Here is a 22,310-nt window from a genome sequence, read left to right as displayed (position 1 = left end):
TTTCCCAAAATGATGTCTCTTGCAGGTCTTGCATATGGGCTTATCCCCTGATGGTTGCCAATCTCTCCGAGATCCCGACCCTTTCCTGCGGTCGTTGTTCCCTCGGTGTCGTTTCTCAGATCTTCGTGAGGTGTCATCCTCATGTTTCCTCTTGTTTTCCTTCGAGCTCTTAAGGGCTCTCAATCTGACTACATCTTGAGTGAGGGAGAGGGATAGATCAGCTACTGATCTGAACGTCGTAGGCCTGGATGCCTTAACGCTCGCCTTGATCTCTGGTGTCAGACCCCCAATAAAACGAGCGATCCTTCGTGGCTCCGGGGTCACCAAATACGGCACTAATCGAGATAAGGTGTTGAAGGTAGTGAGATACGCCTGACAGTCGAGGTTTTTCATTACCAGGGATACGAAATCCGATTCGATCCTTTCGACTTCGTGTTGCGGACAGAAATTTTCCTTGATCAGGGCTACAAACTGATCCCATGTCATGCAGTACAATGTGGCCTTACCGGCAGCTTGTAGGAGTGACTTCCACCATGTTAGAGCATCTCCTTTAAACGACTGGGACACGTACTTCACCACGTCCCTATCAGCGCACCCGCTGATATCAACTACCGTATCCATCTCATCTAACCACGTCATGCAGTCAACTGCTCCTTTCTCCCCAGTAAAATCCCTGGGTTTGCATGAAACGAAATACTTGTACGTGCAGGACTTGCTGTGCGTATCATGCTTCAGCTTGAGTTCTTGTTTCGGTACGCTGCTGTGGTTGGAGGAGTGATTATCCTCCTCATCCTTTTTCAGCTCATTTTTCTTAGAAGGCGGCTTACTATGAGCCTCCGAATGAGTCTTGGGCTTGACGTGCGATACGGTTCGGGTCCTACTCCGAATCCCGCTAGATTCTCTGAATTGCCTATCCATAGCTTTGGCAACAGCGTTTTCTACCAGTGCTTGCAGTTCAGCACCAGTTACGTGAATTTTCACGTTATCTGGGTGTTCCTCAGAACGACTGTTGGTTTCCTCCGATTTTGCCATGTAGCTTTAAGCTACATAAAAGTAAGGACAAGGTCTATTTAGAAACCTAACAGCATTATCGTTCTTGACGATTTATTAACCATGGTATTAATAACCATAATAGTTAATTTATTTAATTTTCATTCAGCGCTTTTACTAGCAATTATATCATATAATGAAATATATATATTGGCACAATAGGCCTAGTCACTTCGGACAACTTCTAAATTTTAAATTTAGATTTTTATAGGATTAAAATTTGTATAATTAAACAAATAATCCTTTGCTTGGCAAGGAGTTATAAACCACAACTGCCTTTTTGTTTTATATGACATAGTCATAACCCGTAGGCATCAAGTCACAATCAGACTTGTATACAGATATAATCTGTAGATAATTTATTAAAAAAGGGTGACATGGGTGATTTTACAGATCACGCTCGCCAAGAATGTTAACATGTTTACAGATGTTAACAGAGAATTGAATCTTTTTAACCAGGTTTTACCATATTGGCCAGGCCTTTTAATAAGACATTCAAGCTAGGTTTTACCTTTTTAAGATTCTTATTAAAATGGTAAATTAAAATAATAATTGATATTTTTCATTTATTTGAATATTATGTCCATGCATATAGATAAAATGAAAACTTAAATTAACCATTTTTAAATAAAAGTAGACTAGTACAACTTTGCCCTAAACGGGACTTTTACTCAAATAACATGCCCACGCAGGGGCTAATCCAAATAACAAACAGACAAACAAAACAAACAAACAAAACATACCCACGCAGGGGTTAAACAGAAACAACATACCCACGCAGGGGTAGAACGAGAGAAATATACCCACGCAGGGGTAGAGTACAGGAATAAATGTCCTCGCAGGGACATGAGTACATCAGCTAACAAACAAAGGATCTAATAATCCTTCTTACCCTTACCCTTGATCAAGTCAACCATCTTCTTAAACATTCCGCGGTTGTGGCGGCGATCTTCCCGCATTTCTTGTCGCAACTCACGTCGCACGTCGTTTATCCCTTGCAGGATTTCTTGGACTTGCGGTGGCGACATCATTGGTGCCGGCGGCGGTGGCTGATACTGCTGTGGCTGAGAAGGCTGTGGCTGCTGGTACCCTTGCGGTAAGTACCAAAAGCTGATTGTCCCGTAGCCCAGGGACCTCCAAAAGCACTCTCCTGGTTGAGAGGGTTGTAGCCTGAAGCTAACCAGTAGGGATCTCCCGTATAATCATAACCCTGAGGGAGAATCTGCTCGAACGAGTTGAACTGTGCTGCGCTAGCATACGCAGGGATGGGCTCTCCAAAGTTCTGCGGTGGCAGTGGCGCAATAGGCGCAGAAGAAACCTCTGAGACGGGATGCGGAGACTCTCCCATCTCTGACTCCTCGTGGAGCGGCGAGTAGCGGCTGCTACCTGAATGTCGAGGGGTGCCAATGCGAATCCCTCCTCGCGTAGACATACGCGCGTTCCTCCTTGGCCTCTGAGGCGGAGGAGGCAAAACCGGTGGTGGTGGTGGCGACGGAGTGACCACGTCGCGCCAGAAGGCCTCAGATGGGTCCTGCTGCTGAGGCTGCTGCTGCTGGGAGTGATGCTGCGAGTGCACGGGAGAACCGTGGTAAGACTGGTGCATGGGGGAGTTATGGTAGCTGGGGGTATAGACCCAGTCGTGCTGCTTAAACCTCTCCTCGTAGCTGTCAACACCATTGAAAGGTGATCCCCTGTATGGTGACCCATCCGATATCTCAATGGGATGGTTGGGAGTGCCGGACGGTGGCATGGAGGGATCGGTGTCCTCGTCGACCTCCATCTCGTTGCCACCAGAGAAGTGGTCTTCAGGTCCTAGTGGGTTATGACCCACTGGTTCATCCAAGTAGGCATCAGGGTTGTACAGGCCCTGATAAACGGGTGCTGGGTAGTTGTGAGGTGACTGGTGAAGAGGTATGAAAGATCCATGGGAGTCGTGGGGCCCATTTTCAGAATGTGGCCCAAAGGAGTGAGGTAGGGATGGTGGGGTACTCAGTGATACCGAGTGCCTGGCTGGTTCAGCAAATGATCTCCAAAGATCGTGGGCAGCAGTGTTGTGAGATGCTGATGGGGTCCGCCTATGCGAAGGCCCTGCCTCGTGGTCATGTGAGGTGGCGAATCCTCCTCGTCCCCTTCCTCGAACTCGTGGCGGCATGTTGAACCTGTCAAAAATCAAACAAGTTGCACAACAAAAATATATATGAGACAAAGTTAGAAAATGAAAATAAAAATAAACGAAATTTTGAACATTTCCTAAGTTCTTTGTCTAGACTCGAAAATCGAGGAATGTGCAATTGTGTAACTGAGATTAAACACAAAAGACTAGTGTTTAATTCACTCAGCGTTGGCTCTGATACCAACCTGTCACAGCCCGATCTCCACGTGTCACCGGTTGGCCCGGTGTGGGGTATGGTGACGTAGTTGGCATCGTCATAGACAAACAACACAATATAATAATGCACAGCGGAAGCAGAAATAGATACATTTCAACTTTAAAAAAAATGCAATAATAAGTATCACAAGTAGTTGAAACGGATCCACAGGCGGATCAAATAAAATAAGATAAATTGTTCAACAGTTTATTGTCGTCCGAGCTTGCGAGACTATTGTGGACGCTCTTTAGGAAACAGCCAGCCTAGTACGTATAGTACCTGCACTTAACCTTTTGGGAAAATACGTCAGTTTACACTGGTAAATACAAATTAACTAACTCATTTTGAAAATGATTGAAAATTGATTTAAATGCACATGGCATAAATATTTTTATAACTTGGGATAATTATGCAAGATAAACTTGTAATGGATTTATATGTTACTCCGCGTTTAGTAGCCCCGGATCTTCTGTCCGGGTTAAAGATTAATAGACACACCACAATATAGAGTTATACACGACGGATGTACGCCTACACCCCGTGCTCTGGTCGTGGCCATCTCGTAAGATAATGCCAAGGATATCCGGGACATGGTCATTAAACCCCCAAAGGCTTCAAGTAATAAAACACATTCAAAACAGGGTCATCTCAATGGATTTAACCACTATACGAATGATTCGATGCCGGACCAAGCGGTATTTTATATACCTTACCCCAAGCCCGTATAGGGAAAATAAGTCAAAATGTACTTACCTGAGTAAGTATGAATCACAATTGGTAAGTGTAGATAGCTTTTACTGGGCCTCCTATTCTGGAACAAAGGTTTATAATAACCTATTAGATTCTTAACGGGTCTTTATTTAAGCTTTAGCTTAGACCGGTTAGTTTTAAGGACGATACGGTACAAGCGCACGATTAAGCGAAAGACCGGATAGAATGTGATTTAGACCCGACAAGTTTGAATACTTGTATAATATGGGTATACTAAATACATTCTGGATTTTGAGACAAAAATGATAACGTTTGACCCGTTTCGGTCAATTTATGCAAACTAGTTACATAAACCGAACCGAACGCAAAAAGGGCGTTACGGGTAGCCAAATGAGTCATATGCAAGTTCCCTGAGATAATATGCTTTAAATATGATATAATATCAGCAAGTTATGTCCTATTATGCCCCGAATGTATTTAAACTCAATTTACGCCTCATAAGGGCATTTTGGTCATTTAAAAGATTATAAAAGAGTCAATTTGGAAATCTGAGTTACGGGTCTGAATTATACAGTAAATATACTTAATTTGACATATTATAACAGTAGGGTATGACCCGTATACAAAACTTATCATTTAAAATCAAACTATGCACCGTAGGGGTATTTTTGTAATTTCACAAGGGCTAAAAATGTCAAAACTGGAAATCTGAGTTCAAAAACTTATCCTTACTGTTATTATATGAAAATATGCTAAACACATCAGTAGGTATGAATCTTATATGTTTAATATGAGTATAACGCTTACTATGCGCTAAAAACGCTTAAAATGCGATTTAGAGCCGTTTCCGGGTTTTTAAAAGAAAGCTGAGATTTTTATATTTCCAGTATACTCAAAATAATTTATTTAACAAATAAAATCAGTAGAAAAAGGTTTGGGGTCAAAAGGATGTATAAAACTCATTTTATGGCTTAAACGGTCAAAACCGGCATTAACCGAATCGACTTAGCGACGTATGATTCGATCAGCCAAAAATTAAATAAAAATCTTCAAAAATCCCAGAATATTATATAACATCAGTGGGTAAAAAGTTTTATATCGAAAAGTGGCCTTAAATAGGTTATACGCTAAATGCGCCGTTTATTTAACATAAAGATATAGTTTTACGATATCGGCCATAACTAAAAATCTGGACCACCAACTGATCTCAAATTTTCGGTGCAAGTTTATAAATTAATAATAAAGATTTCTACTTTTTCACTTTTCCAAAAATCACGTTTTATATCAAAAAGGGGAAAATAGTCAACTTTTAAGCATAATCGGAAACATGCATATGAATCGGCTAAGCATAGACTCAAGTTGTAAAAATTCCAGAGAGTTAAACTAAAATAAAAATGGTCTAAAATAAGCTCTAATACAGATCTCATACATGCATGCACGGATCCGAATCGAGAGTCAACGAAAAAGTCGTTTTACAAGACTTTCGGTTCCGATTCGTGTTTATACTAAAGATTGTCGAGTTAATTATGATAAAACACATTCTTATATTCATTATAAGTTATTTTTGATGATCAAACTGATTGCATGTCATCTACATTACCATTTACGCTATATTTCGCAAAAACACTTCCTGTTGACTTTTTACGAACAACTTTGACTCGACAAATAGCATGCTTAGAGTGGGAATCAGAGAATACCCTTTTGAGGGTTTGTTTCCCACATAAATACCAACTTATAAGTGGTTTCAATTTGAGAAATGACAGAGCCAAACTCGTTTAATCGAAAAGTCAAACTATATGAACAACGGTTTGACTTTTAACTAATAATCTATGCTAGAACGGATTATAGAATGATATAAAGGCTTACAAAGGTCCTAATGAAGCTTAGATAGGACTTGGAAGTGGCCTTGACGATCAGATTGCTCCAGAAGTTGCCTTGTGAAGTTCTTGAAGTTTGCTTTGTTCTTGTTACTATCACATGTGCCTCAAAATGTGAAGTTTGATCAGATTATAAGGTGAATTCAGAGGTTGTAAGAAGACAACAGGTGTCCCAACATGCAAGGGCTTTTATTGGTGCATTTAGGAGGTGCTAGCAGCTGTATCCCACTCCAAATTCGGACCCAATTAGCAATTTTCGCGAATTACTGCATCTGATAGGGGCACGCGGCCCGCATTAGGCAGCCCAGGCGGGCCGCCTGAGGTCTGCTGCTGTCAAACTTCTTTCGAACTTGGCAGCTTTGGTCCCTGTCTTCGCACGCGATGCTTCGGCTAGTTATTTTGACTCGTAAACCCCCAAACTTGGTTTTTAAGAACCTTGGGACATTTACCAACATGGTAATGTCCTCGGATAACTTTGCGCTCAACCGAAAAGCCATGAAATTCGACGTTGACGCTTTTAACCCCTCAAGTACGGTTTTGGCCATAACTTTCTCATACGGTAACGAAACTTCATGAAATTTTTACCACACATTCTAATGAGTATATTTTAGCATTACAAAGCTTCGGGTCTGCCAAAAGTTCACTCAGAGGTATAAATTCAACATGTTGACTGTAACATCCGTCAAAATGGATTCCTGAAATCCGACCCGTTTTGAAATTTTTCGAGTTTTATTTACTTATTATTATTGTTATTATTATTATTATTATTATTATTATTATTATTATTATTATTATTATTATTATTATTATATACAATAACAATTTCATTCAAGAATGTCATACAATACACTTTGTGCATAGACATACTTATATATATAAAATCTAAATGTGTATAAAAAATCCCGAAACAAATACGAGCCTGAAAATTATTATTCTTCCTTGCATGTGTATTTTATAAAAAAAAACAATTAACAAGCCATATGATTAATGATAATACATGCACTATAAGAGTTGGAAGTGATAGTATTTTATAATTTCTTGTACACATTCTTCCAAATCATAATTCTTTATATTTACAAATTTCTAACATATGAAATAAAGTCAGTCACCTAAAACAGAAATGACAAAACCCATTTAAATCTCTTTTCAATTTGCCGCCCAAAATAAACATGTCGACCAGTACATCAACCAGCGCCTTAATGATTTAGAAATTCATTTGTATTCCCAAAATAAATAATAGGCTTTTGGTTTCAAACACTCAACCTTGCACACCACCTCAAACCCATCTCACACTCTCTCTGTTCTATTATAACACCCTCGCCGGAACCGGAGATCTCCGGCCGACTACTGTCACCGGCTCCTTTTCCTTCAAACACCCCCCACCTCTCGACACCCTTACACTCGCAACACGTTTCGACATTATAATACCTCACCTCATTCTGTTTCGGGCACCTCTCAACCGCACTCTATCTTGCATTCCCGCTCCCGAACACACCTTCTGAATAAGCGAACAAGAAACAATACATCGGAGGTATACGGATGCCGCCGGAGATCGCAAAGACATCGGAGAACAACCGGAATGCGGCACGCCTCGGTATACACTCTATAACCTTTGTTCTTTTATTGTTCCCTATAGTTTCTTTCCGTCTGTTCGAAACGACCGTTTCTATAGTAATAGCTAACATAAATCGGGTTCGGTTTTAATGGTTCTTGTTTGGTTCTTTTGAGGATGACCAGCCAACTTATCTTTTAATATAACTAAACTCAAAAAGAAATAATACTTGCTACTTTGCTTAATGGGTGTTGATGGTGTTCAACAAGATTAAAAGAAAACATAAACAGTGTTCGGTTGGTTTATTTATTTTTTTTTTCTTTTTTTTTTTTGTATTGAAGAAGATAATAGCCAACCTAGATCCTATTTCATAATGGAGAAATACATTACAAGTAATGTTATTTTATAAAAAAAAGGGTGTAATATTTTTAAAATATAATGTATTACTTATAAAAAAAGGGGAAAAAGTGATAAAGGTTGTGTACTAGTGATGGATTGGTCTTCTATGTGGTTTCATCTAACTGGTAATTACAAAATGAAACATGGTATGTTTATTAAGTTATTCCTTTGAACTACACTTATATATTAACCAATTCCATTAAAAAAAAATCTTCTTTTTTATATATATTAATGGGTTATATGTAGATAAAATACTTAATTAATTTGTAAGCTTTAAATATTAGGATTATTTATTAAACCTATGCATTATTAACTAGATCCTCATATGGTATTTAACATCTAGGATAATCGCCCTTGTTCATTTTCTTGGATTTTTCCCAATCTTACTCGTACGCTACTTACAAGAAATCGCAACGCAACCAAGGTGAGTATACTCGTATTCCCCCTTTTTACTTTTAACACTTTTGGGGCGTAACATGTTTACCTATTGAAACTTACACATGAACTTTTGTCTAAACACATGAACATTCCTATAACATGCTTGTATATGTGATGGCTTGATACTTTAAATTTGGGTGATTCTTATGTGTTGAACTTATCATTAACTTCGTACGAGCCAAACCTTGACATATGTAGCGCTATAGGATTAACGACCCGCCTCTACTGAAACTTTGGTTATGTCATGAGCAAGTTGCGTTTTCTTGGTTTGATATGTTAGACACATGCCATATTTAATGTTTATCTTGAATCGCATGCTTGCTATGAGGAATTGTTCACACTTTTATCTTATGCTATGTATGTACCAAACTTGTATACTCGCCTTTGCTTTTGCATTGAACTTTATTTTAAACATGTTACAGGTTGAGGATGATGATGCTATGAAAAGAAGTAGCGTTGATGCCTAGATACACATATAGACGTTTAGGTTTAATATGTTGTATCAATTTTGATTATGTTGTTATGTATTTCCTTTAAACTTGTTGTTATTTGTATTTCTTGTATTGTTGACAATTTACTTATGAAATGAAACCGGTTTATTAAATATTGTCACAAATAGCGTTATGAAGTCTCTTGCAATCTTCACACTTCGTCTCATCCCGATGTTTCCGCCATTGGTTGGGGTGTGACAGATTGGTATCAGAGCCATAACTATAGGGAATTAGGAAAAGTAGGAATGCTTTTACCTAGTCTATAGTTTTAGAGCCTTATTCGTATGTTTTGCTTGGACTACTACATGATACTTTATTTGTTTCTTATTTATGCTTTTTAAACATGTATGCACTCGTGGGTAATATTCGACCTGTTATACTTATGCATTAATGCTTGTCTTTTTATGTGTTAATACTTGTTTCGTTGTTCGATCCTTTACGTATTATTCTTGACCTATTTCTCTATGTGTTAATACTTGTTTTATCGTTTCATTCTTTATTCTTTATGTACCATTGTTGATATGTTTTCTTATATGTTTATACTTGTTTGTGTATTCTTTTGACATACACTTCTCCTCATGCATTTTACTTGACTATTCTAAATCCGTAAACCCTCACATTATACAAATGAGACGAATTCACCAAAATAGGCGTGACACCCACAATTTGGTGAACGACTCTCAATCTATATATTCTTCTTTTTACACGAGATATCGCCATTAAGCTAGGAGTGAAATCCACATCTTAATGGTAAATCTCAAATTTTAAATTCTAGTGGACCCTTGTCAACATGTCGAAACTAAATTTCGACCCGACAAGTACCAACCACACTTAGGATACGAAACCATCAAGTTAGGGGTGAAACCCGCACCTTGGCGACTAGTTCCACTCCTTGATATATTTTTTTTTAATCCCGCCAAGTCTCGAAATTTCGATTGAGTTGGGACATGTAGTAACCGGAAGGGTAAATACCGTTAACCGACTTGTCGGCGAGAGTATTTTACCTATTAGGCCAAAGCATGCTCCTCAAATTCAAAAGATTTTTCGACCACTTTGGTTAGTCAAAGTTCCGTTTTGAAACACTCCAAACTTTGGTTAAACATGCGTTTCTATTATTCATTTTATACGATACGATCTTTCAAATTTGAATCTACTTTCGATATTCTCTTTTTACACACACAACATATTGAATCTCTTCCATACATTTATACATATGCATGATTTCATATAATTTAAATTCATAATCCTTGTAACGACAAGTGGAGACATATCATCGAGATAGGAGTGATTTCCTTACCTTGACGATTAACTCCACTCCCCTTTTCTTAAAAACGACCTCACCAACGAGTTAGGGGTGATTCCCTTACCTAGGTGATCATTTCCAAAACGTCTCTTCAAAATATCTTATTATGCAAACTCGATCATATTTTATACCTAAATTGTTTATCATTAACCAAATCCCTACTCATGCGATTTTGAAAATTTATTATTTTATCAAACTTATTCTTTATTTCGTTATACATTTCACATAGATCATATACACGAGATACTTAATCACGTCTTAAACGTTTTACTACATGAATTTCCAAACCTTACGAAATGCTACCTATCTATTTAATCGGTCTAGTGAATCTCTTGCCCATGAACTTCACATCCGATTTATTAACTAAAACACGTTCATATTATATCATCATACTAGAAACTTCCACTCTTAATCGAAATCAAACTAACCCTTCTCAAATTACTAATAAGATGTTATATGATCGTTTTACCAAATACTCTTTTCAGCATCAACAAATCATTTGTTAAAACTTTTAACAATCACTAAGTCCTTTTGCTAAATTCTTTTCTAAGGATCCTCGTTTTCACAAGAACCTCCTAAATTCATAATTTCTTGTTTGATGAAACGAACTTACTTTTTATCGAAAACCTTTTTCCTACACCAATTTACAAAACACGTGGGCAAGAAGACTTCATGGGAACCGACCATCCTCGAATTACATAAAATCTTTTAAACAAAAGTAGCATTCCATTCATTACCAAATATATTATGCATAACCAATGAGTACTTTGTATCCTCTTACATATGCAAGCTAGATTCTACCTTTCAAACCAAGCTCAATCTAATTTTGACTCGATAAACTCAACGTTTCGTTTAAACAACTATACATGCATATCATCATACGCGTTTTAGTCGTTGCGTCGCGAAAATTTCAGTTATAGCATTCGTATTTACATGCTCAACCTTTTGAACACTTTTACATGCTTAACTTGTTTACGTTTCAATTAATACTATATACGAAATCATTAGTATTCATACTTTCACTCACGCTCATATTCATAACAATACATTTTGTGCTCATACTTATAATCGTATTTATACTTATACTCATGTGTTTTATGCTTATACTTATATTTATACGTTTCATGCTTATACGTATACTCATACTACTCGTACGTTTTATGTTGATACCCATACTTACGTGCATATTCATATTAAACTTATACTTATGCTCGGGTTTTCATTCATACACATGATTCATACATTCGTACCTATACGCGAGCGTAATCCGAGGGATTCGCTTGCGTGGGTCCTTTACATACTTGAGCATGGACTTGCTTATATACTATATTCTTATACGTACACATTCTTATTTTTAAATTATGTATACCCTGATTCATATTCAACTAGTACAAGCTATGCGGATCATACGATGATCAAAATAATCGTGGGTGCACACGCGATTATAGTGATAGGCGTATGAGAACCATAGTGTGTACTACTGTGTATGGTAAGACACAGAACGTAACATGACACCAAATACGAAACGGGCGTGAGGTGGTCAAAACATGGTGGATACGCCGCTGGTACTTCCTATATATAAGTGTTTTCACCATGATACCAAATTTCGTAAAACGTGCCATGAGAAATTCAGTGTTTTGTAGACCTTCTGGACCTAACACAAACTTTAAGCAACTCACAAACACATTATGTCCGACTATCCATGACGAGACTTCATCCTTAACATGCTACTTTCACCTATCTAATGCCCATATCATTCGTATACTTGCGTTCATTTAGTGTCAATTGTTCGCCCCATGCTCCTATTTCCTTCCTTTTATACGAACCTCGTTCACAATCAAGCTCGTTTAAGCATTCAAATCCTAACTTATCTTATTACCCTTAGAACTTTCTAATTTTTAGCCATTTCAAATCGTTTTACCTATACCTGTTTACCCCTGCTTATGCCTCAAACCCATTTCGGCTCGACAAATCATTTTACAAACCTATCTTTATCTTCCCAAAATCTCGTACTTTTCAAAACGTTTCAAAATCTCAAGTCTCGAACTGTTATCAAAACTCTTTAAATCTACCTCTTAAATAAATTTCGGGACGAAATTTCCTAAAGGAGGGGAGACTGTAACATCCGTCAAAATGGATTCCTGAAATCCGACCCGTTTTGAAATTTTTCGAGTTTTATTTACTTATTATTATTGTTATTATTATTATTATTATTTTTATATACAATAACCATTTCATTCAAGAATGTCATACAATACACTTTGTGCATAGACATACTTATATATATAAAATCTAAATGTGTATAAAAAATCCCGAAACAAATACGAGCCTGAAAATTATTATTCTTCCTTGCATGTGTATTTTATAAAAAAAAAAAAAACAATTAACAAGCCATATGATTAATGATAATACATGCACTATAAGAGTTGGAAGTGATAGTATTTTATAATTTCTTGTACACATTCTTCCAAATCATAATTCTTTATATTTACAAATTTCTAACATATGAAATAAAGTCAGTCACCTAAAACAGAAATGACAAAACCCATTTAAATCTCTTTTCAATTTGCCGCCCAAAATAAACATGTCGACCAGTACATCAACCAGCGCCTTAATGATTTAGAAATTCATTTGTATTCCCAAAATAAATAATAGGCTTTTGGTTTCAAACACTCAACCTTGCACACCACCTCAAACCCATCTCACACTCTCTCTGTTCTATTATAACACCCTCGCCGGAACCGGAGATCTCCGGCCGACTACTGTCACCGGCTCCTTTTCCTTCAAACACCCCCACCTCTCGACACCCTTACACTCGCAACACGTTTCGACATTATAATACCTCACCTCATTCTGTTTCGGGCACCTCTCAACCGCACTCTATCTTGCATTCCCGCTCCCGAACACACCTTCTGAATAAGCGAACAAGAAACAATACATCGGAGGTATACGGATGCCGCCGGAGATCGCAAAGACATCGGAGAACAACCGGAATGCGGCACGCCTCGGTATACACTCTATAACCTTTGTTCTTTTATTGTTCCCTATAGTTTCTTTCCGTCTGTTCGAAACGACCGTTTCTATAGTAATAGCTAACATAAATCGGGTTCGGTTTTAATGGTTCTTGTTTGGTTCTTTTGAGGATGACCAGCCAACTTATCTTTTAATATAACTAAACTCAAAAAGAAATAATACTTGCTACTTTGCTTAATGGGTGTTGATGGTGTTCAACAAGATTAAAAGAAAACATAAACAGTGTTCGGTTGGTTTATTTATTTTTTTTTTCTTTTTTTTTTTGTATTGAAGAAGATAATAGCCAACCTAGATCCTATTTCATAATGGAGAAATACATTACAAGTAATGTTATTTTATAAAAAAAAGGGTGTAATATTTTTAAAATATAATGTATTACTTATAAAAAAAGGGGAAAAAGTGATAAAGGTTGTGTACTAGTGATGGATTGGTCTTCTATGTGGTTTCATCTAACTGGTAATTACAAAATGAAACATGGTATGTTTATTAAGTTATTCCTTTGAACTACACTTATATATTAACCAATTCCATTAAAAAAAAATCTTCTTTTTTATATATATTAATGGGTTATATGTAGATAAAATACTTAATTAATTTGTAAGCTTTAAATATTAGGATTATTTATTAAACCTATGCATTATTAACTAGATCCTCATATGGTATTTAACATCTAGGATAATCGCCCTTGTTCATTTTCTTGGATTTTTCCCAATCTTACTCGTACGCTACTTACAAGAAATCGCAACGCAACCAAGGTGAGTATACTCGTATTCCCCCTTTTTACTTTTAACACTTTTGGGGCGTAACATGTTTACCTATTGAAACTTACACATGAACTTTTGTCTAAACACATGAACATTCCTATAACATGCTTGTATATGTGATGGCTTGATACTTTAAATTTGGGTGATTCTTATGTGTTGAACTTATCATTAACTTCGTACGAGCCAAACCTTGACATATGTAGCGCTATAGGATTAACGACCCGCCTCTACTGAAACTTTGGTTATGTCATGAGCAAGTTGCGTTTTCTTGGTTTGATATGTTAGACACATGCCATATTTAATGTTTATCTTGAATCGCATGCTTGCTATGAGGAATTGTTCACACTTTTATCTTATGCTATGTATGTACCAAACTTGTATACTCGCCTTTGCTTTTGCATTGAACTTTATTTTAAACATGTTACAGGTTGAGGATGATGATGCTATGAAAAGAAGTAGCGTTGATGCCTAGATACACATATAGACGTTTAGGTTTAATATGTTGTATCAATTTTGATTATGTTGTTATGTATTTCCTTTGAACTTGTTGTTATTTGTATTTCTTGTATTGTTGACAATTTACTTATGAAATGAAACCGGTTTATTAAATATTGTCACAAATAGCGTTATGAAGTCTCTTGCAATCTTCACACTTCGTCTCATCCCGATGTTTCCGCCATTGGTTGGGGTGTGACATTGACACTTTTAGCCCCTATAGTTTGTAATTCCTCACTTTTGTGCAATTTCCGCTTCGTATGATCCATGATCCATCCGTTTAAGGTTATAAACATTATGTAGGGTTATTATGGAGTCTATTTAGCCATTGTTGACACTTTGGACCCTTACGTTCCATAGTTTTCACCGTTTGTCGATTTTAGTCCCTCTAAAGTTTGTTTTCACATACCAGAACTTTATGACACGTGTCAATACATTATTGAACGTAATTTTTCGAGGTGTTACACGGGGTCCAAGGGGCAGAGCCCCTGGCTGGGGTCAGCTCGGAAAAAAAAATTCGACTAAATTGCTGTACTAAAAACGCATCAGAAAAATTAATTTTCCAGAAATTGGCTCATTTTGAAGACAATAATTCGTAGACAATTCAGACAGTTCACAGTGACAGACAATTTTATGTGTCCATAGCGTTTTAGAAATAAGAGAGTTTTATGTGGTTTCTGGCTATTGCGTTTTAGAAAAAAAAAACACATTTTTAAGTGTTTTTAGTCATTGTGTTTTAGGTAAAACACATTTTTTAGGTGTTTTCAGTCCATTGCGTTTTAGAATGAGACATTTTTAAGTGTTTTCTGGCCATTGCGTTTTACATAGGACTGTAAACGAACCGAACGAACACGAACAAGGCCATGTTCGTGTTCGTTCATTAAGGAAATGTAACACCCCGAAAACGGGTTTGGTAATCAAACTCCGTTAATACTAAAAGACGGGTAAAGTACCGTCAGTGGTAAAATTTAACCGGTAAATATTAGGATTTAAATAATTAATCCTAATATTAAACAAAAAGTCAATAAAAGCTTTTAGGAAATAAAAGCTTAGAAGGCCCGAGTTAACGGGACCTAAATTAATCTTAGTCATAAATATTCCCGAACCCGCTAAGCTAACTAGGAATGCTTGACCCGGTTAATAAAAGGGAATATGGATTGTAAATAAGTAGGTTATAATCAACTTAATAACTAACGAAACATGGAGGACCAAAGTTGGATAATTGGAAATAAGGTTTATTTACTAAAAACAAAAATAAAAACACACCACACCTAGTGTGTGCGTGTGTGAGGTCGACCAGGAGAAAGCTCAGGGAGCTCAAACCCTAACTTCCACAACTTGATCAAATTGAAGCCCAAATCAAGAGCCAAATCACTGCATGAACACAAATTCGTGATCACCTAATCATGGGGAATACAAGGTATGTTGAAATATATGATTTGGTGATACCTTGAGATTATGATGAACAATCATAATCGAAATTCTGGAATGAATCTTGAATCTATAAGTGTTATTGTGATTATATCTTGGTGTAGAAACAAACCCTAGTAGAAAATTTGATGAATTGTTGTCAAAACTAGGGAATTGGTAATTACCCTATATTGTGATAAGTGGGTTTTATGTTAATATGATGAACACTCATGTTAGAATGTAAGATTGATGAATATTGAGATGATGATATAAGTTCTTGATGTAGTTCATGAACACTAGACTTAGAGGTTTGAATGTGTTGATGTAAATCTTGGTGAAGATGACTAGTTAGGAACTAGTTAGTAAATATGTAAAAGTCATGCACATGAGGTGTTTGTTAAAATGCCTAAATGAGAACTAAGTATTGATAATGTGCCTAATTGAGTCTTGTGAACTTGATAGTGCAATCATATGTGTTAATTGGTGATTTGACTTTTAAATAGTCAAACCGACCATTAATAAGATCAAATGGTGATTGTGATAGAAAATATGTAAGATGGAATAGTCATAATTAATGATGAGTAATATAACCGTCTTACGAATTATGATGATAGTTTGACGCTTGACAAGCTAGGTGGAAGCTTGGAGTGAAAGCGGGTCAAACAAGTCAAGCATGGAAGAAAAGCGTAGCTCGGATGCAAGGTAAGTGAAACTTACATAATTGTGTAGATTACTTGTTCATTCTATACGTTATAGATGCAATAATGCTAGTATTGAAAATATGGATTTCCGGCGTGATTGATACGAGTCGGAACATATAAAGATGATAAAAACCATGGTTTATGGCAAAAGGGGATTCGGTAATGAAATCCGGGACGGGATGGATGTATGAATTAGAAGTCAAAAACCATGTTTTTGATTTAATAGACAACGTTGGGCATATAGGCCGACCGGGTCAAATGGTGGTGATAACACTATTTGACAATATCGACTAATGCGATTGTCAAGTCTTGTGTTAACAGGAGCGATTAGCGATTCAGTTAATTTCGCCCACACTATGTGTGATGATAAAAGCAAGGTATAAATTGGGTCTATATGTTGACCCTAGCCAGGTACGTATGCATACCATTATAGTTAACATACAAACTTGGTCAAATATGTAGTGAAAGCCCCTCGTAGTAAATGAGGGGCTAATGTCGACTAAAATGCCCTTGAAGGGTAAATTGAGCAAACAACTTATAAAGGTTGTTTAGGAACTTATCTTACGATCTTGTAACCTTTAGACGCGCATGAAAGTTGTAGACATAAACTTTCAAGAGTTAAATGCTTAAATTGTGTGTTGCCGCAAAAATAACACATCCGTAGGATTAAACTCGGAATAAATAGTCCATTTCGTTAAATCCACCACATTCATAGTTGTGGTGGAAGACTAGCTAATAACAAATTGGTGGAACTATGAGGTACATGAGAAATGAGCACCGTTCGTGCTAAAATGGTCGTAAATACCCTTAACGGGTCAAAATAAGATTTTAAACGAAAACGGGTAAATAATTGTGTAGAAACCCGTGTTCAGTACTTAATATGATTGACAATATTAGAATTTAAGGGTTCATGATGAATGGAGGTCAAACAAACATGCTTGTTTGATAATCACATAGTCGGGTCAAAATTGTTGAAAAGATAATAAGCCGAAGGCTTAAAAGTCTCAATTTTATTTAATCCGGATGTCAGATCTTAACTCCATATAATGGAGAATTAAATTACAAACATGTAGGAAGAAACGGTAGGTCAAACGGATAAGCGGTTTGAAAGATACGAAAGATTTCGTGTCAAATTACGGCAAAATGGAAAGGTGGGATGCAGGTGCCACCGTAAATTACGGTGCCACCGTAATTTACGGTGGACCTGAAATGGTTTACGGTGAAACACTCCTGATTTACGGTGGAAACAAATCAAAACAAGGACTACCGTAAATTACGGTGTCCACCGTAATTTACGGTGGACCTTGTGCAAAAATGTATTTTGATCAGTTTTGTTTTCCGGACTCGTTTAGATGCGTTTTAAATACCGTATGACTAAAGCATTTCATGTTTATGAAATGTAGGTGCTTTTTGGGATGCCGGTAGACGATCAAGCTCAGGAAGAACCGAACACGATAAAGATGCACGCTTCCGCACATTGCAACGTTGTAGATTTTAATCAACGAATTCGATCACGTTTTGTAGAATAACGGATGATTTGTAAAAGTTTTTTTATAAACCCGTATTTATATAGCATGTGTAGTCTTAACTACACATCTAATCATTGTTAATTACATACGAAATCGTTAATTAGTAACCTGGGTGTTACAAGTTGGTAATCAGAGCTCATGGTTAAATAGTAAGGTGTGTTCGGTTCGAGGCTTGATCGCAAATCCGGTAAGTGTATGTATGTTAATCGTTTAGCGTATTAAAGTGTTGTAAACAACACATAGGGCTATCGTGTGATACACGTTACCTCAATTGAAATGATTGATATAGTTGATGAAAATACGCGCGTTGACGTGTATAGTAGAAAAAGCCTTGTACTATAATACAAGAGATTATTGAAGTTGATATTACTAACTTTTGTGAATATCTTGATTGATGGACACTTGCATTTAAAGATGACAAGAGTTGAACAAATTAAGGATATGATAGAGGAACGGTCCGAAGTATGACGATAGGAGCATGCTCACTAAGGACTAAATCGCGTAACGACCACGAACAAGGTTAATGGCAAGAAACGCCCGTCGGGGCAAGCATTACCAGGTGCGTGCTTTTAAATATAATCGCACAAATAGCAATATGCAACAAACGAGTAGAAATTGAAAGTTGCATATGTAGATTAAAAACTTGGGAAGACCCGAATAGAAAATGTATTCGGGATATTGCTTCCAAGAGAAACAAATAGAGGCATTACTTACATAGGACGTGATGTGAAAACTATAAAAAGGTCATGTATGTCATATGTTAATCGCTTACTCTGGCCAAGTAAGTAGTGGCTTATGATACCATGAGCTTCTTATGGCGGACACGTTTACATCCAATGTAGTAAGGGCAGGGTGAATGGGACTAATTGAAAAGACCCAAATGAATCAGATAAGCAAAATATGTGATAATAATGTAAACGCACAACCAAGTGATGGGAGCGTATTACATTAGGATAATGAGCCCAGGTGAAGGGACAAACAAGCACGTAAAATGATTTAGACAAGTATTGGGAGGGAGTGTACTTACACTCGAACCCAGAAAACATCAAGCATGTAAAATGATTTAGACAAGTATTGGGAGGGAGTGTACTTACACTCGAACCCAGAAAACATCAAGCATGTAAAATGATTTAGACAAGTATTGGGAGGGAGTGTACTTACACTCGAACCCAGAAAACATCAAGCATGTAAAATGATTTAGACAAGTATTGGGAGGGAGTGTACTTACACTCGAACCCAGAAAACATCAAGCATGTAAAATGATTTAGACAAGTATTGGGAGGGAGTGCACTTACACTCGAACCCAGAAAACATCAAGTATGTAAAATGATTTAGACAAATATTGGGAAAGAGTGATACTTACACTCGAACCCGGAGAATGTAAATATGTAAGATGAGTTAGATATGCATTGGGAGGGGGTGTACTTACACTCGAACCCGGAAAATGCAAATATGTTCCTTGACGGGTCATTTTTGTAAAACGTCGAACTTAAAGATAAAGTCAGAATATAAAAGCCAAAGCGAGGTCTTAATGCATATCGGGAGGGTTGCAATAATAACAATTTCGGTAAAACACCCGGTGGATGGGTAAGAATTAAACACATGCGTAAACCAAGAGACGTGAACGCGGGTTGAAAGATCAAAGTAACGTGGATTACGAGTTATGACTATAAAATCTCGTATATAGAAATTGTAAGTAAATATGTTCAGCTATTCGAAGTCGAATGGATCGAATAAAGAATAAAGTTGATTATTTATAAGTGATGGATTTCACATTAATAGGTCAAACATGTTGAATACAATATAACGCCGAATGGCACAAATGAGCACTAGCCAGATAAAGGTAGTGTTAAATGCAAGAGAATAATGAGCCCGGCAATGGGACATAATCAAACACGAATGTATGTAAACTGGATAATGGTGAGCATAAGATAAACCGACGCATAAATGACATGAGAAATCATAAAGTCGGAAAATGTGCCCGAAAAGAAATGAATGTAGCCTTAGACTACGGTCAAGGTCAAAGATAATATCAAAACGATAATAAATGATGTTAAGCAAAAACATGGTGCCTTAACGCCGTATGCGTATATAAATGTATACACATTTGAAGGAAAACTCGAATAAAAGATGATCTACGGGATCATCATAACCTACGAGGTATTAATTAGAGCAAAAGGTCTACGGGGCCAAAACGACCCACGGGTCATGATTGGAAAGAAGTTCTAAGGACTTCGCCTTAAAGAGGTGAATGTCTAATAAAATATATATAATAAATATAAAATAAAATAGCCCATAAGGCTAAGTGAAAAACCTACGGGTTAGAAGGAATAAAGCGAGGAAATCAGTTAAGAATCCCCGCATAAAACTAATACTGTAAGGGATTAAATTACGGACTGTCAGTATCCCAGTATGGATGATTGACAAAAGTTAAAGAGAAGATCCTAAAACTAAAACTTCGGTTTTAGTTAGAAATAATGTTTTTACAAACATAAATTCTGATAGGAATTTAAATAGTAAGCATGAAAGATACAAGTCTTGACACTGATAGGCGCAAGATGATATACTCGAAAAGTGATATTTTCGAAAATGAAAGGTTGATATAAGTTAAACATGATGTAACACAATCACGGTCAAGAAATGTAATGTGAAGTAGAATCACATTATAACCAAGCAAGCGGTAAAAAGGAAATGGACAAATAAGTCTAGTTAGTGAAACCGGTTAAGGTCAGCAATTCAAGTTAAGAAAATTTGGTTCGCTTGTAAACGGTAAATTCGGTATAACTAAACCGAATAAATAAATTTGAAAATAAAAGGAATTGTTGCTAGAGTGAAAGATTTCACTAGAGACCTTTAAACGGGTCAAAGTAATGGAATCATAAAGAATTCAATAATATATAAAAGCGATGGAAATCGCTAAGTTAACTAAACTAGTAGAAATAACGGAATTACGTTATTTCGAAGTTACACTATGTCGTATGAGATATGAAGACAATTAGTAACTAAAAGATGTTACCGTACTTTTCGGGTAATACTAACGATTGGTTAAGAAGTGTAGGTAATGTTTAAAGGACCTCTCGGCTCAAATACATTGAGTTTAAACTGAATGAATTATGTAAGAACAGGTTTCGAGGACGAAACCTCTCTAAGGGGGGTAGACTTGTAACACCCCGAAAACGGGTTTGGTAATCAAACTCCGTTAATACTAAAAGACGGGTAAAGTACCGTCAGTGGTAAAATTTAACCGGTAAATATTAGGATTTAAATAGTTAATCCTAATATTAAACAAAAAGCCAATAAAAGCTTTTAGGAAATAAAAGCTTAGAAGGCCCGAGTTAACGGGACCTAAATTAAACTTAGTCATAAATATTCCCGAACCCGCTAAGCTAACTAGGAATGCTTGACCCGGTTAATAAAAGGGAATATGGATTGTAAATAAGTAGGTTATAATCAACTTAATAACTAACGAAACATGAAGGACCAAAGTTGGATAATTGGAAATAAGGTTTATTTACTAAAAACAAAAATAAAAACACACCACACCTAGTGTGTGCGTGTGTGAGGTCGACCAGGAGAAAGCTCAGGGAGCTCAAACCCTAACTTCCACAACTTGATCAAATTGAAGCCCAAATCAAGAGCCAAATCACTGCATGAACACAAATTCGTGATCACCTAATCATGGGGAATACAAGGTATGTTGAAATATATGATTTGGTGATACCTTGAGATTATGATGAACAATCATAATCGAAATTCTGGAATGAATCTTGAATCTATGAGTGTTATTGTGATTATATCTTGGTGTAGAAACAAACCCTAGTAGAAAATTTGATGAATTGTTGTCAAAACTAGGGAATTGGTAATTACCCTATATTGTGATAAGTGGGTTTTATGTTAATATGATGAACACTCATGTTAGAATGTAAGATTGATGAATATTGAGATGATGATATAAGTTCTTGATGTAGTTCATGAACACTAGACTTAGAGGTTTGAATGTGTTGATGTAAATCTTGGTGAAGATGACTAGTTAGGAACTAGTTAGTAAATATGTAAAAGTCATGCACATGAGGTGTTTGTTAAAATTCCTAAATGAGAACTAAGTATTGATAATGTGCCTAATTGAGTCTTGTGAACTTGATAGTGCAATCATATGTGTTAATTGGTGATTTGACTTTTAAATAGTCA

At 36.6% G+C, this 22,310-nt stretch overlaps 2 long non-coding RNA genes across 2 annotated transcripts; both read left to right on the top strand.

The window, feature by feature from the left end:
- Nucleotides 1-7,218: 7,218 nt before the first annotated feature.
- Nucleotides 7,219-8,875, top strand: LOC110923071. The gene is made up of 3 exons (XR_002583706.2): nucleotides 7,219-7,601; nucleotides 8,302-8,382; nucleotides 8,819-8,875. It is a non-coding gene; the product is annotated as an uncharacterized LOC110923071 (long non-coding RNA).
- Nucleotides 8,876-12,813: 3,938 nt separating this feature from the next.
- Nucleotides 12,814-14,471, top strand: LOC110923189. The gene is made up of 3 exons (XR_002583817.2): nucleotides 12,814-13,198; nucleotides 13,898-13,978; nucleotides 14,415-14,471. It is a non-coding gene; the product is annotated as an uncharacterized LOC110923189 (long non-coding RNA).
- Nucleotides 14,472-22,310: the final 7,839 nt, after the last annotated feature.

The sequence above is a fragment of the Helianthus annuus genome, chromosome 17, assembly GCF_002127325.2.
Source record: "Helianthus annuus cultivar XRQ/B chromosome 17, HanXRQr2.0-SUNRISE, whole genome shotgun sequence".
Classification (NCBI taxonomy): domain Eukaryota; kingdom Viridiplantae; phylum Streptophyta; class Magnoliopsida; order Asterales; family Asteraceae; genus Helianthus; species Helianthus annuus.
Note: the sequence above shows the minus strand (reverse complement) of the source record. Positions and strands in the feature narration are given on the sequence as shown.